This window comes from Zootermopsis nevadensis, unplaced genomic scaffold (genome assembly GCF_977971745.1).
Source record: "Zootermopsis nevadensis isolate Lab colony 2312 unplaced genomic scaffold, Znev_1.0 Znev_ptg000016l, whole genome shotgun sequence".
NCBI classification, from domain to species: Eukaryota; Metazoa; Arthropoda; class Insecta; order Blattodea; family Termopsidae; genus Zootermopsis; species Zootermopsis nevadensis.
This window is the reverse complement of record NW_028259148.1, coordinates 14,780,563-14,804,682: the sequence shown is the minus strand read 5'-3', so window position 1 is coordinate 14,804,682 and position 24,120 is coordinate 14,780,563. Positions and strand designations below refer to the sequence as shown.

The 24,120-nt window shown below is 38.4% G+C and overlaps 1 protein-coding gene across 2 annotated transcripts in view; it reads left to right on the top strand.

Annotated features, from left to right (window-relative positions):
* The window catches only part of LOC110826550 (limbic system-associated membrane protein), a 580,384-nt gene that overhangs the window by 226,267 nt on the left and 329,997 nt on the right, over positions 1-24,120 (top strand). The window lies entirely within an intron of this gene.

Genomic DNA, 24,120 nt, shown 5'->3' with positions numbered 1-24,120 from the left:
TGACAGTATGTTTGTAAGGCGTTAAGCGATCATCATCATCATCGATCACCACGACAGCATCTGTAATGTAACTTGTTTTGTTAATGTTTGTAAGCAAAACAGTTCCAGTGGTGACTTGGAGAATATACGGACGTTCATTTGACAAATCGGTATTTAGACTTGAAATTCTGCTCTCCTTGGTCTGATCCAAGTAAACTTTATAATGAGCTAATCTTACAGCCCTGCACTTCGTACGGACACAAAAGCGGTTTTGGCTTAAATGTAATACATATATATACCCCCCCCCAGACCCAGTATTAAAACTGAGGTGACGTCCCTAATCATGTATATTTTATGTAATAATATATTTGTTTATCTGCCTGTGGTTTGTTCATCGACGCTGTCGGTAACTTAGACTATACAGAGACGAATGATAATGTGATTAATGAGTGGTGATCTAAGGTTGCGGACTGTACTTAACTTCTTCAGAATATGACCCAGTGGTGAGCTTTTGTGATAACGGTAATGTACGTAAGATTCGAAAACAAGCAGGAAATTTATTGAACAACTGAGCGAACACATGACTCCGGGAAACAGATATTAGGTGCGATCGGAAGGTTTCAAGACTGCGCGTATAAAAACCCGTACACTTATCTCAGGTATTAAATTCATCCATCACCCTCGAAGTAGTTCCCCTGGGAGTGAACACAACGATCCCAGCGCCGCTGCCAAACCTGGAAGCATCCCTGGAAATCTATCTTTGTCAGCCTGTCAAGCACCATCTGCGATTCTGCCTGAATCTCTTGCCAAAGACTCGCCAAAACGGTTACGGAAACCTATGAAATGCTAAAGCAAGCATTTGGAGAGTCCGCAATGGGTCGTGCACAAACTTTTGTGTGGCATTCACGTTTTAAAAATGGCCGAACCTCTGTCGATGATGACGAGCGTTCTGGACGACCATCTTCGAGCACAACGCCCGAAAATGTTACGAAGATTCGGCAGGCCATTCACGAAGATCGACGTCGTACCATCAACGACTTGTGCGACATTGTTGGGATAGGCTATGGGACCTGTCAGCTGATTCTAAAGGAAGAACTCCACATGCGACGCATCCTGTCTGAGGACCAGAAGCAGAATCGACTTGACTTCTCGTTTGTCAGGAGCTCAAAGATCTTGCAAGAACCTACCCCAACTTCCTTTCTAAGCTCCGTGTGACTTCTTCCTCTTCCCAAAGATGAAAATTCAGCTAAAGGGAAGGAGATTTGAGACGATAGAAGAGATTCAGGCAGAATCGCAGATGGTGCTTGACAGGCTGACAAAGAAAGATTTCCAGGGATGCTTCCAGGCTTGGCAGCGGCGCTGGGATCGTTGTGTTCACTCCCAGGGGAACTACTTCGAGGGTGATGGATGAATTTAATACCTGAGATAAGTGTACGGGTTTTTATAGGCGCAGTCTGGAAACTTTCCGATCGCACCTCGTAAGCAGGAAATCTAGAAACTCACAAATTTAATCCCAGGGGCAGAAACCTTTTTCAGAAAACAATATTCGCTGTATCATCGGCTGTTTGTACGCACACAAGGCTCTACCTTTGAAGCGAGAAGGAGATTTCGGGATCCGCTGTGTCTCCCTTACACAAATATTGAAGTATTTCTTGATATTACATGATGTTGTTTCCTTACTGCTGGAATGAAAGTACGTCTCTTTTGAATCATACGAGCTACATATTAATTCCGTTCCGTGAATTCCGCCTGGAAGAAGATGGTTCAGTCAGTTACTGGAAGACGTAAGGCGAGAAGATTCGACAAGAAATCGTATAGTGAAGACAAAATTGCTAGAGGATTTAACTTGACTGATCAATCAGCAGATGACGTAGGTCGCTGTGGAAAGTGTAACCGGTGGAGAACGTGCCTTTCGCTTCTGTCTTGGGGTGACGTAGTTTACGATTATCGAAGGCGAATTTCCGGTTCAGTTAGTCGCTGATGACGATAAATGCTGTAAGACGGTTGCTTTTATGGAGAATGGCGGTGCGTTTGTGGTACTAATTTGTTATCATTTCAGCTGTAGGTGACGATACGTGTCGAATTGAATTTCAGTTGAACTTTGAATATTGTTTTCGGAAGAAATAAGCTTTGAATCATAAGTCACATTCACATCTGTTTGCGTCCAATACTACGTTTTAATTAGTACGCTATTAAAGCGACTTATTTTGCATCGGAAAATTTGTTTAAATCTCCTGTCACCGTCCGTTAATTACGTACGCAAGTCTCACATATTAAATTATAAGATTCGGAACTTCTGTGATGAAGCTAATATTTCTTCTGTCGCTGAGCTAACCTTAATGGATTAACGGAGCAGCCATCTTGGGTTCCATGAGGACTGAAGATGTTGATTGGAGGTGTGACTTACTTTTTCCTTCATAAGTTTCTTTTACTCTAAACTGTTTAACTTGGAATTATATGAGGCAGTCAAATTTATTCGTGTGTTTAACGACGCTGACTTAACAGTTCGTGTTATTTACCGTCGAATGAGGAAGGACGATGTGGTAGTTATTAGTGAAATGTAATGGATATGGACGAATTGATTGTAGCTAATACAAACCGGAATTTTAATACAGGGACAGAGCAAAGCCGTGTAAAATCAAATTCAGGGTTGTAGCTTTTTTCTCTCGAGATTTTAAACTGAATCAATTGAATTTAAGCCATGAACGCTTCTTGTAACTCCATATTCGGTGTTGTTGAGCAAGTTAATGTACGTTTAATTATAAAAAGACTGGTTATGTGTTTTTGAAACTGAGGAAAACTGCGACAAACTTAGAAAACTAGTTTCTTGACCGAAATTCGATTTACGTATTGTTTTAATGTGCAAATGTTTACCGGCAGATGCAGCGTGTTATGGTTTCGTAAGGAAAGCGATCGGTTGGATGTAACTGAGGTCGCCCAGTAGAGCATTTCGAATCAAGTGTCTTGTAAAATGCGCGCGTGAACTGTTCGCTGAATGAACATTCTCTGTGATGACTTTGTGCAGAATTGTCAGCTGAACACGAGGGACAGCAAAGGAAGGTCAGTCAAGTGTTTTACAAATGATTTATATTCCCTGAATCAATGCAAAGAAGAAAGTTCTAAATTCAGAATGTGATTAGGATAACAATTTTGTTGTATACCATCAGAAAATTTAAAAGACTTTCAAAATTGATGCGTTATCTGCGTCCATTAATATTACATACACGCCCTATTTTCTGTTTAACTAAAAATCTTGTCAAAACACCAGATATCTTGAAAATTATACTTTAGGACGTAGGTTCTGTAGGTAGAATATGGCAAAAAGGAGTGAGTATTTTTGTCAAGAAGAATATAAAATTTAATCAGTTACATTTAATGCATCACTGGAAAGAGCAAGACGTAGAATTCAGTTTGAATGTAAAAACGTCTTATACAGAGCAGCCACAGGTGATTTTAAATCGCACCAAACCAAACAAAATCACCAGTTTCAAATAGACTGGGTCATTATAAAACTTCGTTAACTGCATTTCTTCTTATATATCGATGATTTAATTGTAATTTAATTATAATTGTATTAAATTGTTTTTTTAAAATAATTTATCGTTAAAATAACAAACAAATAGACGGACACTGGAAAGGCAGAGACAGTAATTAGTTATTGTACGCTGCGTTGATATTCATAAAAAAAGTAGGGCTTACGAACTTTAGTGTTCTCGTGAATTCTGGCCCACGTAATTCACTCCATAACTCGTGAGGTTCAATGACGTCACTTTCCTTGATAACGACATCCAATATGATCTCTGTCGATGTTCGTCGGGGAGCGTGTAATATATGGATAATGGCTGGATGGATTTTCATAAACCTTTTTATTTTCTTCATTCCGTTTGGTGCTTTAATTTTTTTTTATTTAAATTTGTCGTATTTCGTAATATCTACGTGACGTATGCCCAAGTCGCGGGGGGGGGGGAGGGGGGGGAGAAAATGATGATGCCATTACCCCCAATGACGATCTGTCCCTTGACAAGGTAATTTCTAGATGGCGTGGAAACGCGTCCAAGTAATGTTGTGCAAGAAACACCTTTGGAGTTTCTGTACGGAGCTCCATGCCAGTCTTTTCATGCTTGGATGTGAGGGTCGTACAAAGAGCTATAATTTGAGTGACTAAGAAGGTTGAAAGAACCTCCGGTCGGGGATCCACGTATTTGACAAGCTTCATTGTCCTCACTTACTAACACTCGACAAACGTAATTTAACAGAAATTAACGTAACGTAAAGTAACGTGACTTGGAATATTCAGAAATACATGATTTTGCCTTTTTAGAGCTGTATGTGATAAGGCAAAAACTACGTTTTAACAAAATAGGAGACGTTACTGATCCCCCCTTTTTGATATAAAAGAGAAGGAGTTTTTTTTCCAAATAATTCAGAAAGGTGCTTAAAAATTATGTCAGTTTGTAGAGCTATACTTAGATTTCAACTGGAGTAAAGAGATGATAATGTTGCGTCATATTGTGATGATTATAATTGTTTAATTTTAACCGTCTAATCACAATAAAATATTTTATTAAATATTAAAATATTATTATTACAATTAACATTTAATATTTAAAATATTTAAAGTAAAGAGAGATTTCAGCCATTTTCCATCTGGACAGACCTACAAAATTTATCGACATGTCACCTTTGGCAACATAACCTTACGTTACTTCTATTGTATTGTGTTCCAGTGAATATATTTATTTCTGTTATTTTTGGCTTTGTATATTCTACTGAGATGACTATAGTAACGGGAACTTAGCATTGAACTAGAAAATATTTGCACGTGAGGGGTGACCACTATTTAACATCGACGCATTTTAACATAAATGTCTTCTGAAGATGTGATTCACTTACTTAATTCAACCATTATATTCAATCTTGTATGTTCCCGTGGTTATCCCTTATATATAAATGTGGGTTATGTATATTAATTAAATGTCTAAAAAACAAATATTCAGGGAGGAGGATTCCACATCTAATTTAAATTCAGCAACATATAATATGAATAGTGTGAACTTTAGTTTCACGTGGATCAGGAAATAATCGCTTACAATCCCAACTTTTTTTTACGCAATTAGTGCAATTATCTGCCATATGGCAAATGAACAGGGTCACAATCTGTCAAACTTTTTATGGTGACGTGACGCACTATACGTCGCAGACCAAGAAGGGAGTTCTCTGGGTTTCCTTTGCTCGCTGTCGTCCGGTCCTGCCGGAGTCTGGCGCCGTATTCATCTCTGCCGTCATCTGTCTCTCCGGCCAATCGGTAACCAACCGCTTTTACCGGTCGGCTGACCAAACCGACTCTCCCCTTGTCCAAGAACTCGGATCGCTAAACGTCAGGTCCTGTTGACGGGCAAACGACGCTCACTGGCTCCTCACTTGCTACGGGTCGGTCCCTTCACTATACTGCAGAACCTGGAAATGCAGGAGACCTGTTTCTTCAGTCTACGTCTCACAAGTTAATTTAGATTTAACTTGTTTGGGTATCTTTATAGGAATTGTATTTAATTTATTTCCATTCATCTTTTAATTCAATTATTTCTCCGCGCTGAGTTTTCTGTTATGTAACAAGCCAAATTCTGTATTTTAATTTAAACTTAAGAGCACCCTGTAACTTAAATGATAACCGATAGATAGTACAAAGTGATAAATATTCTTCAATCTGCATTATTATTCAGAACACTTGTGCGGTATTTTAATGTGAAATATCTCCGTCTTAACGTGAATAGTTCTTAAATATCGTCTACTGCTTGAAACTCAACATAATTTGTGGTTTATTTAAGACACACCTGCCACAAATCGATCTAGGTAACTCCGGAAACATTCGGAATTAAAAATAAATCCTTTGCCAAAGGAAAGTTTGCAGGGTCATGTTATGATGGCGTCCTGCGTAGAAATAAAATGAATTTATGTATGTTAAGGTCGATATTTGAACAGAAGATGGACATGCCTTCTAATAAGAAGTTTATTTAAGAGAAAATTAAGGGCTGACTGTATTCGGGGAACGTTTGCTAGTACAATGCGGTCGACAGCATTTTCTCCTCCGATCTAAAAGTTCCAAGATGTTGCTCTATATGGCTGTGGAAAGTGGGTTCTCGTTTACGGGTAAGAAAGCAGATTAATTATGTCTGAAAACAATTTTCTATTGATTATGTCTAGCGGTTAGAACGCTGTCCTTGTAATCCTGGGGTCTCGGGTTCGATTCCCGGCGGTGCCCGAATTTATAATTTGTGTTGGGCAAGGCCGTGGTCTAGGCAACACGGAGTTTTCCTCCGTAGCATCCGAACAATTACTCCATTCACACACAGAAGAAGGCAATGGCAAACCACTTCTGGATCATCTGCCAAGAACGTATATGAACAGGTCCCAGTCCGAGAAGAGAAAAGGATGGAAGGATCCTGTTCATATGGACCTGGCGTCAGACAGAACACTAAATAAATAAATAAATTACCCTAAGTGAGATGAAGTAACACGTGGCTAGAGAAATGCAACGAAATGCTTTGACAATTATTATTTTTAGGGCGTCCGAATGAAAAAGATCGGAATTTTGGGTCATGTAGCGCGCATTGGGGAAATGAGAAAGGCGTACAAATTATTTGTTGGGAAGCCTGAAGGGAAGAGACCACTCAGAAGACCTAATCATAGATGGGTGGCTGATATTGAAGGATTTAATGTTTTCACGGCGTTGAGTCCGAAGATGGCTGTCTTAAGAGTCTGGTAGAAGTATACCGATGTCTCACAGGTCATTGCTGCCTCCATCATCGGGACTATGAGTAAGCTTGCTTCTACCTGGCTACACGACGCGACAACCCAGATGATATTGAATTTGTTTTACGGAAGTGGTTTTTGAGAAAGTGAATTAGGTTAATGTGGTTCAGGAAAGGGACTAGCGACGGGCTTTTGTTAATACGGCTTTGAACATTCGGGTTCCATAAACGACTGGGAATTTTTAGGTTAACTGAGCTCACAGTTAGCTTCTGAAGAAGGAATCTACTTCATGTAGTTATTTATTATTTATTAATTGTAATAGTAATAGTACTGTTTCCATTTGTTCCTGTCAGTTTCTCCTCTGCAGTATTTCCTTATCCTCCTTGCCCTTCTCTTGTCCTCCGCGTCTCTCTCGGATGCTGACTTGCCGGCGTGTGAACGCGCAGAAGACCCCAACCCGTGTCATCATCTCGCCCTAGGAAGTGTCGACTCTTTTCATAGCAGAAGCGTACGAGTGAGTACACACAAAATCACTTCAAGGCTTGCGATATCTTATTCAGCGCAACGAATTTTGTTTCGTACGACGGAAAGCTTTTAAACTGGTATTCTCGGAGGTGGCAGCTCCCTTTCACTTCGGGAAATGGCATTTTCCAATTCCGATCGCACGTGATCTTATTTCTTCTTATCTGCGGGATCTCCTTAAACTCCAAGACACTTTCTCTGGTTCCCTCTCTCTATTTATCCGTTCCTTTCGTGATGATGTACTTCTGCGGCCGTGGATGTTTCACTTGTTTCAAGCTGAACTGAGATTTGTAAATATTTATCGTTACACATGCCGTGGCCATCAATAAATGACATTATAATTAACAGCAATGAACAATAATACGAAATTGTTTATATTTGCGTGTGATGTGTAAATCATTATAAAATTTTTGGTAAGGTAACACTGTTAAGGGATGTAATGTCTTAGACTTTCTGTCGTCCATAAGATTACTGCGTCTTATGTCTGGCTGCCATTTTAATTTTATTTTTAAATGAAGGGGGGGGAGTTCACTGCAAATATTTCAGTTGTAATTTCAAAGGTGTTACGAAAAATTGCCACGTTCGCTAATACGTATAAGGAAATACTACCACGACTTGTGATTCTTTGTTTGCTTGTGTTCCACTCTTGCGCTTAGCAAATTAGCTTTCGGTTTTCTGCATCAGCGCCTGTTGGTATTGTTCAGACTGACCCGCTATACTCATGAGTTGGAGAAGTTGCCTGACAACGGCGATTTAACAAACATGGAACGCTGATGATGTAATTTAACTTCAGGTGTCCCTCTAGCGAAATTCAGAATATCACAATTATATTGATCTTTACGCACCGATGTTTCTGTAAACTATGTTGTTAAACCATGGACACTGATATGGCCAAGTTGGTATTTTGTGATTTACATGCTAATTAGATTATGTTCCGAATTTCGAAGTTCTATTGCATGGAATAGGCTTGTGGAAGTTTCTGGCCGTAACTAGTAGAAGTGTATTAATACGAGGTACGAAATGTGATAGTGTGTGTTTCTCCGTTAACTATTCCACGCGCTACGCTAACAGTCCAATGTTATACCTGAAAAAAAAATATTTTACACGAAGCTCTAAAAATCGTGACTGAGTTAGGTATAAACTTTTTAAAATGCCCAAGTTACTTTAATTTCCGTGGACTTTACTTTTACTGGAATAACGTAAATGTTCCATGCTTTAAAAACCACAGCATTTAATTCCGTTCTGACGTATTCTTTTTAAATATGAAGCATATGATACACTAACTCCATGATGCAGAGTCCTTGTTTAGAAGCTGATAGTAGTTCAGACTGCCAATAGATTTGCTCATTTTTATGAAATCTAAATGTTTATCACAATATTCAGAACAGCACACCAATTTGCAGTTCATATTCTCATATTCTGTCTGACACACATTTTAATATTATCCTCTCGTCTGAGCCTTGTGACTCCCTTCAGGTTTAATAAGTCGTATGTTTAACGCATCTTAGCCGTGCGTGCTATACTCCTTGCCTATCGCATTCTCCTTCATTTGGCCACCCTAATAATATTTTATGAAATGTAGAAATAGCGCTCGTCCTTTTGAAAATTTCTTCAGCCTTAATCCCTCCCCCCAGCATCCCGTGCTCAAAGCCCCCTCAGTTATTATTCTTTTCCCTGTGTGAGGGACAGAGTTTCACACCCGTGCACACTACAGGTGAAATTAGTTTCCTATGTTTACGCATGTTGAAAGCGTTATGAATCGAATACCAGATGATGTACAAATATTTACCACACACTCCTTTCATTAGGGAGACGTATGTGAAATTGTGTTACTAGCCTTTGGTTGTGAATTTGACCACGGGATTTCCATGCTTTGCTTTAAAGTACAATCTACGTAATATGAAACTAAAGGGGTGAAAATATATTTATGTAATGGAATTAATGATTTATTATCCTCTCTTTTGACATATTTTAGATATATACCTCTGTTCAAAAGTTAATAGACAGAGACATCATATTAATCACAGCAAGAACTTATTTATTATATTGTATCTGTAAAATATTAAACACGTAAAAATAATTTAAAATTAAAAGTAAAATTTATAGATATTTATTGTGTCTATATTTTATATTAAATGTCAGTTTTTTTTTGTAAGATTAAGTCCTTCATAAAGTCAATATAAATCGGTCTAAGATGAATTTTGTGTGACGTATAGACTATTAAATTGATGTCAACCTCGAATGCCAAATTTGAGAGAAATCTATAAAGTGGTTTTGGTGATGGAAGAACTGGATAGACGGTCAGAGTGAAGGGCCCAAACAGTTCCACATTTGGCCACTTCAATCCCGTTTCGAAAAAAAATTTATAAAGGTACATTTCTCTAAACTATCGTAAAACGTCGATTACTAAAGTGTTTAGAAATTAGTAAGTGGATTGGGAAATGTTTATGTGTTTTAAATACGGAATTTTGGAAATTATGTTTAAAGCACGCTGTGATAATGGCGATGCGTTTTGAAAAATCATTTTGAACAAAAATTCAGATTCAGGGCCGACTTAGTAAATGCGATTAGGCGGAAAGCTTTGTTAGTGCGACGTACACACTGACCGTATCATTATCGGGGTTTGTAATCACTTCTGTCTCACTGAACAAGGCGAAAGCGTCTGGCGGCTGTAAAACTGCCGTGAATTGAGGCATAAAATTCATTGAACTGAATGGGATATTTGAAGGGATGTGCTGGTGGACTACCCCTTCAGGAGTTGAACTTCATGTGTGTATTTTCGCCTGGTTTAAGGACATGGAATCAGATTGAATGTCGCATAAGATAACCACACGTTTATGAGTTGTGAGTTTGGAAGATTCAGGGGTGAGAACACATCAGCGTCAGATAAGAGAGGTCAAAGTGTAGCCTTATTGCAGTAGAACAAACGATTTCTTTGAACATTTGAATTATTTCATGGTTCAAATGTTAATTTTATTAAGTAAGCGTGTTCCGTTCTTTGTTTTACGCAAACCCGTGCTAAAATATTGTTAAAAAATTAGCGTTAAACATATGTAACGTGAACTGACATAAAGATTTATGATAAATGTAATCAATTATGTAAGGGTTTATTATATTTTCGTAATTTTTAAATACTTAATATATATAAAGGATTCGATTAAAATACTTAGATTTTAAACAGATCTATGTATCAGATCTTTAAAATCATTATAAGGGACGACTTTAAAGTTCAATTCTCTATTAACTGACCAGGGAGTATGCTCTAGCATTGAGATTGAAGGAGAAATGGATAGGAATGAGGGGGACAGAAGGAGAATAATTATTACTCTCTTTGTTGAATACTAGACTTACTGAATTCCTTAAACGAAGAACATAAATGCCGAAACATTTATCATGATTTCTGTTCGAACCACTACGTTGACAAACCTAACCATGAAATTAACCCTCTGACGTATTTAGAGATTTGTTCCTATCCGTTCACCTTAAATTTTGAAAAAATCTAATTCTGGAGAAACATCTGTGTTTGTTGTTGCAGGAAACCATGTGTCAAAACAGATTAGAAAGATTTATTATAACTGCCTAGAAAACACGTTCTTCCCTTATAAAATATTTTGAGGTAGTTTTTGAAAGGAAAATCTCACAGACGTATGTGTGTACTGTATGTTCATATGTAACATGTATGTACATAGATGCATATAATGTACGGATTTTTAAAGACCTACGTGTACACGGGAAGGTAATATTAAAATTTATAAAGTGAAACCGAGAGAAAGGTTTGGACTGGATTCAGCTGGCTCAGGATAGGGACAAATGGCAGGCTTTTGTGAGCGCGGCAATGAACGTTTGGGCTACACAACAGGCGGGAAATTTCTTAACTAGTTGAGGGACTGTTAGCTTCTAAAGGTGGTCTCGGCTGTAAGAAGTAAATTTGTATCATGTATGGACGTAGTGTATATATTTATTACGAATGTAGGCATTTATGCAGTATTTGTATGAATTAGGTTCGTGTTGCGTATGCATTTAAAAGTATTTATGTGTTTCGTGCAAGCGACAGATCTTAGAAATGAAGCTCACCCGATTATATGTAACTTTTGACAATGGGTGATTACTTAATTTATGATTTCGCCTACTCTCACATTTTCCAGTATCCATTTTACAAATGACGACTCATTATCATTCAACAACAGAAACATACTTTGATGTGAACGTTTGGGCTAAGTGAATACAACCCTTGCTTAGTTTTCAGGAGGTGCCGTGATAAAATCTCGACCAGAAATCCGCTTATCGTCACTACAGACTGTGTTTTTCCTCAGGTGCTCTAGATAAATTCTAGGTTAGTATCTTAAATTAGACCATGACTTTTTAATTCTTTATTTAATAATCATTGGACACAAAAAGTCCACATAATGACAGCGTCATTAAATGAATCATCGTGAATGTTGCAGTAATTTTTATAGAACTCGTCAGACTATTGCTGGATTCTAGATATTGGTTTTAAAACGATCAAAGTAAAACATTAAACAATAACAGATATCCGGCAACTTCTCTCCACACTTACAGGCTCCTCGTAAATCTTCCACTGACCCCGTACTTGAGTGCATGTAACACCCTTTCATCTTCTGAACGCCGATTTCTGTAGAGCACACAGCGAATCACTTGTTTCGGAGTCGATTGTTTCTCTCGATAATCGATTAGCTCCGGTTGTTGACTTTATGCAGCCTGCGTCAAGCAGATTCTGTCCTTGAGGCAAGTTTGGTCCAATCCATACTCAGATATTAAGGATGGATTACGTATGTACTAACCAATTGAGTTCATTACTCACCACTCGAATACAAAAAGACACAATCCGTAATTAAAGACGGCACAGTGCTTAGATTTCTGTTTTCTGACACGTAAATGTCTCATTATAATAATCTGTAACAAAATTCGTTGTGAATAAACAAAATTTATAATTTTTGGACCTTGAGATAAACCGAAGAATTTTTCACAGGGATTTCAAATAAGAGAAATATGTTTTTATATTTCTGTAGCTTTGTCTGAGTCACTGATTTAAGTGTGAACGAAGATAAGTAGAAAGGAGGGGAAATGAATATGATGTTGGTTTTTATAAGTGGAAAGAGAGAAATAAAGAGAAGTTCGAAGAAAAGATGGCTTAGGATTTGTTATTTTTAGACTGGTTTACAACTGTAAATTACAAAAATGCGAGAACCGTTGTTGGAAGTTTCACTAGAATTTGAAGTCTCACTCAAATTTTGCATAAAAGTAAAAAAGCGAAAGGAATTTTATATGGAGACCTACATAGGTGTCTGTGAACAAGTTTCCGATTGAAATTGTTGAAACAAGTTTTGAAGAAAAAGAAACTCATAGCGGAAAATAATTACATTCTTTAAAATCAATGGTTTCGAAAATGAAAGCCTAGATGTAGAATGAAAATCATTTAATTGTGTATAACAGAAATGATTTTGTGCAAAAAGAAGGTTTATTCAGTTTTGTTGTTTAATTTAAATAAATCCATTGAGCAGTTTATTTTGACAATTGTTTTCCAAGTTGGCTTTTACTGACTGAGTATCTGGACGCATTAATGGAGTCACTGCAGCAGGATTATAACCTGTGAGTAAATTTTCTCACTTATTTATTCTTATGACGTCTTCAGAATATTACAAACACAACTAATTTGCATTTTTGCATCACATTACTTGAACCACAAAGCAGAATATGAATTTTAATGCTTTGTTTAGGTCTGGCGTGACAAAAATTACATGAGATGAAACTTGGCTGCAGGCTTAGCTTGCGTTACGTTCCATGTTTCAGGGATGGGAAAAAAAAAAAACCCTTTAATATCAGGCACTGTCCTTTCCTAGTACTTAAATTATTTACCCACAAGCAGTTACTTAGCTTTAGTAATGGTAAATATAGTTAGAAAAGTAAACTTACACTTTGCTTTAAAAATCATAATTATCCTCTAATTCGTCTTCAGCATTTCCGTACGTGAACACATTTCTACACTCTGTGTTTATACCGTATTTAAATAAAAAAAAAATTAACAGGCAACACCACTCCTTATTTGGTCCTGATATCCATTCGTTACAGACGCAAAACTTTTAATTATACTGCCTTAAATATTGAACCCAAGGTTTCATTGCCATGTTTAAAACAACCTGTCAGTGGAACTTTCCATGTCCCACATGAAGCCACTTCGCATTCTTAGACGCTGTCTCTTTAAACTTTGTTTTGATCTTGTCCCCCCAACTTCCTCTGCGTTTCACACTCTCTTCTCTTCATATTCTCCTTATCGCCCCTGTCCTATTGCAGTCGGTGGCTTTGATTTTATCATCAGATTTCCGATGACGTATAAAAGTGATTAAGGTTGTCATTAGGCAGTTTTCCTTCAGTGACTTCTTACTATGGACAAAACATTCCCATCACATGATGAATTCTTCTCGGACTACCATCCGTGTCACGTGGCTGAATGGAGAATACGTTTCGTTAACCATCTTCGTCCTCGTCCTCAGGGTTCTGAAGTTGTAGGAGATCCCGTCCGTCCTCTGGAGCACGGACACGTTTGAATAAAGAATCAGTTCCCGCGTTTCTACTGATAATATTTGTACTCTTTAGGCAAAACCTACGCAGTATCCCGCCAGAGAAATCCTGTAAAATATCTAAAGGATTCCCTGTTTTAGAAGCAGTACATTCCATGCCATCCTCTGTAGTTCGACAGATTACCTCAAGGCATAATCAATCACCATAAATGAGTAATTTAAGCTTATTAATAAGTATTGGCTTTATTTAGTTTTTAGGTGAGCTGAGTAAATTATGTATAAAATTACCGTTTTTTAAAATAAATTTTAATAACATTCCCGGCATGTACTTTGTAGTTACTGCATTATACACCCCGATATCTCCGGTTAAATAAGAGTTCTCCCTGCAAACTCGATTGTCAGGGTTGTAATTACACCGAAGCGTTCAACCACCTGACACAGCTGGTAGCCAGAGAAGAATTCATTATATTATATTATCATATATTATTATTATTATTTACTGTTATTTTGCGTTTGTGGTTAATTTCAAGACCATTCCGTCAGCCAGATGAATTTCTACTACCATCACAATGACACATTTTTAACAAGGATTATATTTCGCTATCGGATATTTTATAACATCGTTTGTACATTTTCCTCTTTGTTTACATTTTCCGTGTTCCATATTCTTTTATTTGTTTGCTTTTAATATTACGCCCTGATTTTATACGCCATTTTTTTAAATCTATTTCTGTTTTCGTGTTGACTGTTTTTGGAATCATTTGACATTTTCCAGCACGTGCGTAGACGAACTGAATTTCAGCTATATAAAGTATCGGGTTACTTACCTCAAGTCCGCTATTCGATCCCCGGTGGGGGTACGGACTTCTCGTGTACCGTCTCCCAGCTGGCTCTAATGATCCAATTACTCTCCCGGTGTCAATGCTGCCGGAACGTGAATCTCACCGCTGACATCTGTTTTAGTTCTGGGTTTTAGAATGTGAGGCGCTGCATTCATGTGTCTCTTAGAAATAAAATAAACTTTATTTTAGTCCGTGTTTCTCGTCCTGAAAAGTGAAGCTTCATGATGCATGCGAAACAGCTGGTTTGCGTGACAAGTGTTCTTCTTTAAGTCCTTTGTTCGTTACATCTGACCCGGATGCATTGACAACCAGCATCAGACAGGGTCACTGACGCTGACTGTATCCAGAAAGTTGTAATGCTTAGTGCGGGTGTACTCAGTGGAAGAATCAATTCCTCCGGTCGTTGTCCTAAGAATGGGAGACGCTTTTTCAACTTAGTTCATGTGACATTAAATGGAAGTGTTGTTGGTCAGTTTGGAAATACGGATAATAAAAAGGTCGTGGCCTACTAAAGACACAGTCTACGAAAATTTCAGTAAAGATAGAAGATTTTCGGGCTGAGATACGAACACGTGACCTATCGCAAACGAGGGAGTGTTGCCCCCTCGCTGTGAAATTCCCTTGATCTTTCATCGCAGGAAGTCTGCTACACTTATTTCAGTGGCGTATTTTCTGTATCCTTCCCATGAAATTGTTTATTAGAATTCGTGTCCGCCACTGGCTATAACCTTTTGTCAGTTTAGCACGTGCCACCCCTTTAACACTGTCTGTAAAATATCTGTTAAAAATGACCATCCCTTCTGGGTATTGGACTTCAAAATATATTTCTCCCCATAACATTTTCGAAACAAAATTTGTATAAATTTCCTACCTGTCACCCTAATAATATCGGGGGAGGTTGAAAATTGTGAAGCTGATCATTGTGTAATTTTCTACGTTTTCGTGTCTCTCGGATTTAAGCCGGCTTATTCTCGACAGTACAGAATTCTGAAGCACCCTTGATTTATACCGTACCGCATTGCACAGTTGAGTGAACAAATCACTGGACTATGTAGTGAGTTGTAAACTGAACTTTTGATTGCGGGGAAGTAATGTCTTTTGTGTTTCTAACTGTCGACATATTGCACACTGCTAACAACACAAAGGACAAGTGCCTTCGCCCACCCCCTACCACTCTTGGCCAAACACACGCTATCTAGAGGTCACTGTAGTTATAACAACATTTTGATGTTCCTCCCTTCATCAATTGACTTTCAAACGTCATCACATCACATAAATTACTCCCTGCAGCCCTGACACCATAAATGGCGTTCTTAACCGTTTAAATCCCTATGGTAATTATATATACCACCAGCCTTGACTATCGGTAACTAAGCATTTCGTATTTTTAATTTTGGTATGATTCTCGTTGTAAACAACGACTATTTCGGTAAACAGCGTTAACCAGTTGATCTTCGTAATGGTGAAGTGTTGTGTTTTCTTCGCGGTACGGATTGAATTCTTAAATATTATTTAGCAGCAAACCAAACTGTTTGTTTCTTACTCAAAATATTTACAAAAAAATAACGTGACAAATCTATGAAACGTTTTGAAATGAATGAACATTACATTTAGGAACCGCAGGGTTCGGATATTTAATTGTCGGACTCCTGGAAGGTTCTGCGACCGCGAGACTCGATCGAGAATTTTTTTTCTCGGTTCTAGAGCAGATGCTGAGTTTGTTATCTGAATTCCTCGTATCTCTACTTTGACTCTCATGCAGTCCTCCCGGTGTTAAGAACAAAATTCCTCGCTGTTGTAGTTCAACACAAGATGATTTATAAATAAGTAATGAGTTGTCTTCGTTTTATTAAGTTCTTGACTTGGAACGTAATTTTTTACATTCTTCATCATCGCCACAGATTACGTCCCATGAAATGTTGTTACTTGTTTAACGCACATTTAATCTTCTCGACGTGTCGTAGCTCAGGCGGATAGACACTGTCTTCCCACCCGAATTCCTAAGTTCAATCCCGGGTGTAGGACATATCATACTGTCGATGCTAAGTCCTGAATCTCTGACCCGAAACATGGCTGGTCTCAGAGTGAAGGAAATTCAACTTCCTAGTCATTTCACTTTAGATTCTTCGTATGTGATGAACCCAGAGTCTCTCTTCTTATTCGGTTGGATTCGAAATAGTTTTTTTTTATTCGTATTTGCCTAATAACTTCACAAATTAAACGTGTTTCAGAAACCACCAGTCATAAGTGTCTTGAATTTTCTTTAAAACTCTTGTTCAGTCATGAAAATCGCGTATAGGAATTCGTCTGTCCTTCCGTATGTACCCATGAAACAACTCGAGAACGGTTTAAAAGGTTTTTGTGAAATTCCTTAGCGTGGAACAAAATTCTCAAACTTTGCTGGCGCATTCCAAATTTGGTTACAATCCGGCAACTATAAATTATACTTTTCTTGAATGTTTAGAAACGCTTATGCGCCATACTGATTGATGTTAACTTGTAGCTAGACACCAATAACCCTGAGGATGAACGCGGTATGGTCCTTTAGACACTTGGTGTCGACCAAAAAATTTACATGACGTAAGAATAGAAGACCGATATCGACAACTGTGGAATCTTTTTATCGAATTTCATCTGCTCCAGGGTCGATTGAGAATTGCCCGGGGCTAAAAGATGCGTTGAATCTAAAAAAGTTTTTCATAAACCTATCTGCATTCGGAGCTGGTTTGAACATGCGGTCTGAGAATACAAGTCATATCCTTGACAAAATGTATTTTTTTAAAGTTTTTATCTAAATTTTCCTTTCATAAGCGGACATTTATTTTCAGCGCGATGACAGCAGGGTTCTTTCAAACGGTTTCGTAGTCCGTATCGCACCTGCTAGCGTCTCTCTGTTCTTATCGTTGAAAGAAACTCATCTTGCCCTGAAGCATGATGCCCTCCGTGACACCTTGCAACGCCCAGCAGTTCGGACGAGGCCTGACTGAGTTTCGTGTTGAAATGAATATCCCAAAGTAAGGAAAAATGTGTCTTCAGCTCATATCCACTTCTTCACTCTTTAAAGTCCAAGAGAGGTAGATGGAATGATAGCAGAAGAGGGGAAACAAAGATAAATTTGATGGGAGGGGTGAAATATCATCCTGTAGTTAGAAGGTCCCCAGGCAATGCCCGCTTGTCCTGGTAAGGATAGAGTAAGAGCGAAATAGTTAGGGCGATAATTACTGAGAGTTCAAGCTCACCTGAATATTACTTAAGAATTCGGTCCGTACCGCGAAGAAAACACCACACTTCACCATTACAAAGATCAGCTGGTTAAGGAATTAATCGCTGTTTACAAGGAGAACCGTATACAACACATAAATATAAAATGTAGAGTTACTGAATGTTACTGCAGGTGGTAGATATAGTTACCACTAGGTTTTGAAGGGTTAAAGGCCTTGTCTACTAAGGAAGTCAATTATAATTAATAAATAATTATCAATGTATTTTATTTATGTTTACAGCATAAATGTGTGGTTTTTTTATATCGGATAAATTTCTCGAGATTAGTTTGAGTAATGTGTATCGTACAATCGTGAAACTGGCTTTGTATACCACTGGCAGCGTTGTTCCTATTCCTTACCAATCTACCGCACCTCGTCATTCGTTCGTCGTTAGCCGCGTCATGGAGAAGCAGGATCATCTAACCACCTGATGTACCGAACTCGACAGAATTTTACCAGAAGCGGGAGACTCACAAATTGCCTACGGCTTATTACGTGTTTTTACATGAGCGGGCTAATGTAATGAAAACGTAGCTTTCTGCCGCCGTAGTCAACATGCATCCGACGAGATTCCTCAGATCACCTGCAGTAGGATCTCATCTTGTACGTCAACTCACTGTTTACACATGCCTTGAGCTTACGTCAGAATCCCTCAGGACTGTAATAATTATTATTAAGTCGGTTTGAAGCGAAACTGGTTTCAGTTCGGTTTGGTAAATGACGTTAAATCTAGGTTGTCAGAGAAGCAGGTTCCTGGAAAAGCTGGTGGTTGTCGAGCTAGTCGACGACGATGCGTTATAGCATGTAACATTAATATTTTTAGATTTTGTCCTTCGTCTAATTCATTAAATTTATTTATATTTTTATTTATTTAGTGTTCTGTCTGACGACAGGTCCATATGAACAGGATCCTTCCATCCTTTTCTCGGACTGGGACCTGTTCATATACGTTCTTGTCAGATGATCCAGAAGTGGTTTGCCATTGCCTTCTTCTGTGTGTGAATGGAGTAATTGTTGGGATGCCACGGAGGAAAACTCCGTGTTGCCTAGACCACGGCCTTGCCCAACACAAGTTATAAATAATAATTATAATATAATTAAAATTGTGCCACGTTTCAGGCTATCACAGTCTCTTACCCCCCTCTTTTACCTGTTGACTAAAGCAGAAAAGAAATTTGAAAACATTGTAATTTTATTATTTTATGATTTAGGCAATCGATGAAGTCCAAGGGGGAAATAACAGATTCACACAAGGAGATTTCAGGTATAAAGATGGCTCCCTTCTGGATTGTCTTCTGCAGTCCGTAGCAAACAGAAGACAGTTGTTCAGCTGGTCAACAAATTCCTGAGCTTTTATGGGCCCCGAACATCTATTACCAAAGAACTAGTCGTTTTCATGCTTTGCTGAGACAAATGATTTCAGTCAACACCCTCACACCGTGTTTCATTAAAAACTAGTTTCATATTAAGAATGATAGGTTAAGTAATTGATGAATAATGAATTATTAATAATGACGATGAAGCAGTTGTGGTCTGATTTTAAATACCGTTTCTGCATTTAATTTAAAGATAAAAATACGAGAAATTTTCACTCACGACAGCATGTTTTTGGGATCTCCCGAATACGAGTCGGGAATGCTAACCACTGTAATAGTGTTTCTGAAGGAGTGCCTTGGTGGGAGATCGCTAAACAGTGTTCGGTGTATTAAATTCTGTCCTCAGCCAGTTGAATCATTTTGTTTATTAATCACAAAGACGCACAGGTAGTTGATTGTTTGTGTGAGCAATATAAGGAGATAAAAAAACAATACACAAATTACGTCTCATCAGACTTTACGTGTATTAATGTTTAATTTATTTTTTTCTATGGAATTTGATGTCTGTAGTGTGATTAGTTTTTAACAGCGGATTTAAACCTGCGATAAATGAGCACAGTTACAGGAATTGTGTGTAAGCCGTGCAGATTTTTGTTTCTAGTAAAATTGTTATTATAATCGTTGTTTTTAATTTACATTTTCACTTGAAAATTAACGTTATGACTCGTATGTCTCGGAACATTTGTTCCAGAGGATTTGGGAGTGAATCCTCGTTTGAAATATCCCCAAAGTATAAAAGCCTTTGCCACCGTGAGGGAGACAGAGAGCGAGCTATAAATATTGTTCATCAGGGCAAAATACAATAATTATTAGCCCTGGTACTTACGAACTGCACACATACGCTATTTATATGTTCCCAACGTAATAGACTTTATAAGCCGTGGTCCGTGAAATTCAAAAGGTTCAGTTAGCTTATGAACAACTTTAAAATCGAGAAATATATTCCAGTTTATGTTTAATGAGCGAACATGGAGAGACATTATTCCGAAGAGCAATTACTCCTATTTTGAAAGTTTGGTGTGGTGATAACATTCCAAATTTGTTTTTGAGAGATAGAGGCTTCGAACCTCAGACCGGTTGCTGAATTTCTTAACTCAGGTCTTTTGTTGCTTTTATGAAGTGGTCCCGATAAATTCCTAAAATTTTCTTTCTTAAAAATCATTGTGAACTCAATATTTGTCATTTTTTTCGACTCTCATCTTGAACTTTGTAGTTTAGATTGAGTCGTCGAGAAGCCTAAGTGTGAACCACTCATCATCTGCTATTAGACCGAGGTTGGACCCAACCCCCTCTCCTACTTAGAGAACAGTGGGTTAAATGGTCACCATAAGGCGGTCGGAACGTGAAGCAGATAAACTGGCCAGAGGCTTGTTTCGAGATTAACAATGAGTGACGCTCCACTTTAACACCTCCATACGTCTTCATAATGGATAACGATAAGCGAAAGGACAATTTGAAACCCGAGTTATCTTTCTAAGTAAGACCCCTTCCAGCTAATGTGGATTTTGTGTCGTTTGGAATGAAAATATGTTCTTTTTTGTCTGGAAGTTATTCATAAGAAAGTTTAGACATTGCAACTCAGATAAAAATATTTTTACGGGCATCCGATATATTCCAAAGCTGTTTGCGAACAGCCGTTGGGATTTAACATTTATTTTCAGACACCCGTTTTCCAACTTTTTTATGAAGAGGTTTCCGCGAACACTCATAGCAATGTGAGTTCTTCCTAGACATCCGTCATGTTATATGGTTTTTAAACACCCGTTATATTTTGGTGTTATTTTGAAAAAACCCATTATATTCTAAGTCAATTTATAAACACCGATTAAAATCCAAGTTTTTATTCAGGCACTTGTTTTGTGTAAAAGTTGCCACGAGAGATACCATCGTTTATTAAGCACCTGTGTCCATCCGTCTGTCTATCTATCCAGATGACCACATAATTACCTACCCACGCGTCTACCTACGCACATCCGCCTACCTGTCTGTCTCTCCCACGATCCGTCGTTTTGTACACGGTGCTCAAAAAGTAGTGCTACGAATTCCTAACACGTGTTCCATTTTGACAAAAAATAAATTACAATGAAACCAGAAAAAACTTTCTTTAATTAAGTGCTGGAAATGTCCACGTTGTTCGGCCAATCTCTTCCACGTGTCTGATATACCGCCGGAAGGTCTCACTAGATGAGATAATGTCGATTTGTTAGGAAACAAACATTCATGAAGGAGGAAGGCGTTGGAAGAATTTCAGGACAGAAACCTTGACACTCAAAACTTTACTTAAATTTATGTTCTCATCTGAGAGAGACCGTTCAAACAGTGCATTTTAAAAGGGTGCTAATGATGGTGAAGTTGAAGAAGGGAGGAATATCTAGATTTGTAAGGGTTTGATATGCAATCTATTTGCTGGTATGAACAGTGTACGATGCTCCAGACTTTGCACGTAACAAATCTTCAGTATGAAAATCTGTCTGATATTCAGGATTAATCATTTATTAGGTGGGAGGGCGGGATTTATCTCTGCACTTCTTAACTTTCAGCACACGTAGGGACCTCTGACTATTGTCCAGTGAAGTTGAGGTCTTACATGTACTGTTATTTTATAGATTATGAGAAGATTTTGAGTTATCATGAGGCAAGTTCAATTTTTCGATTATGAATTTTAAATAAATATATGTTAAGTCTTGACTGGGTTTACCTTCACGAGGGCACGAACCAGTAGTGGGCTGTTGTGACCAGGGTAATAATCTTCCATGTTTCATTAAAGGCGATTATCAGATACCAACTTGTAATTAGTTGCATAATTAACGACTTTATTATGCAGCGAAGAATACATTTTGTCCTGGAGAAAGAAGGCAAAGGAGACGGGGATTTTACTAGTGCACACTTGAACTTTCAGGTGTAATTCACCCCTCCTGCCGCCGTCTCTGAAATTGGTATAGACTCATAATGAACAGTGGCACGTGATCAGACTAGACTTTCCACCCCTAATTTCCACCCTCATAGGAAACATCCCTTCTCCCCTTCGTTTTCTCTACCAAAATGTAACCTCGATTAATGAAAATGAGATCACGTTCCTTGCTCTCTCCCTCTCTCATTCTTCCGACTTCTTTATTCGCCCTAACGTCTCTCTTTTAAGACTCGCATTGTGTGTCTTCCTATAACTATTTTTCTGGATTTTATTGTTATTACTGTGTGTCCAGGAGTTTCTCTTTTCCCCGTCATCACGAGTAAACTCGAGAAATTTATTGAACGGAAAGAGGAAGTGAGATATAAAAGTCCCCGCCCGCCGCCCTTCAGATCCTCCCAATAGATCGATTTTTGTATTTGAGCTGATTGGGACACGATACATAAACCGCTGCACCCAGTAGCTACTCAACGGGCCTGTAAAAACGGGCTCATTTATTATTTCATTGGATGAATCTAGCGGTGGATAGACCGTCGACAAGAAAAGAAAATTTTCGCAGTTCTACCGCGCAGACTCCTTAACCCTTTAAAGCCGAAGATCGTCTGAATATTATTTATGAATTCAGTCCGCACCGCGAAGAAAACACTACACCTCACCATTACGAAAATCACCTGGTTAACCCTTTGAAGCCGAAGCTCGTCTGAATATTATTTACGAATCCAGACCGTACCGCGAAGAAAACACTTCACTTAACCATTAGAAGTCGAATCAGGCGGTACCACATAAGATTTAACAAAAGAACATCCCGGTCGAAGCCTTAACCAAGATCAAAATTATCCGGTTAACAAAAACACTGATCTTGATTAATGTATGGATAATGACCACCTGTGGATACCAAGTACCAGTGAATTGGAAATTTCTACGTGCCACCTTTATCAAAGCATTGTTCCAAAAATTATGTTGAAGGGACTGAGGAAAACCTGGATACATTTTATGCTATAGAGCTAGTACCTTGGCGGGGTGTAGAAGCCAGTTGCAAGCAGAAGATGGCTGTCTTGTGAGTTGTTAGGACGTATAGTGTGATGGAAGTTAGCAGACGTTTCGGAAGTGCTTGCTACTTCCTTCATGAGAGCGATTTTTAAGCCGTAGGCGTCTTATCCGGTAAACTTCTACCAGGTTTCACGGCCCAACGACCTAGCAGACAGCCATCTTCATACTCGTCGCCATTAGAAGCTCAAATCTCAATTAGAATTTGAAAGAAACATCTGCAGTAATAATTTTGTCTCATTAGGGAAAGTAAAGTTTAAACACCCGGTAGTTACGGTTTCTGGTTTGCGCTTGTGAGACTTCCAGCCGCTAGCAGTGTGCTGTTACTGCCACAGAACCTAGTTTACAAGCAGTGGGGAAAATTGACTGGATTTAACATCCTTACCACCCCCTATACCAACCCTTTCGCGTTCTTGAACAAGGGGATGTATGTGTCCACCGGGGCCAGACTTCAGCCCATATCGTACGAACGCAATGAATGACAGTGGATCGCAATAGAAAGCTCGAGAATGCGTCCTAATTGGACTCAGTGAGCGAAAAATCAGTTTAATAATGCGACGCGTTAAGAGGATTTGTTATACCAACTCACCTGTTAGGAGGCTCAAGGATCTCGTGGTTCAATGGCTTGTTAAGTTCCGTGTAATTCATTCCACAGTGGTACAGTACAATTTTTTCTGCGTGGCTATTGAAAGCTTAATGCGCACTGGATTTAATCGAATCAGTAATATAAGCCATAAAATTGAGTCAATTTCCTTAGTTTACCCTATATATATATATTATATATTACCGTGAACACCACAGCCCGTCACCGGTCGCTGTCGTCATCCAGATTAATCTACACCACATCCTCGAGCTGTGATTTCTTAAATTTTTCCATCTTCTCCTAGATCTCTC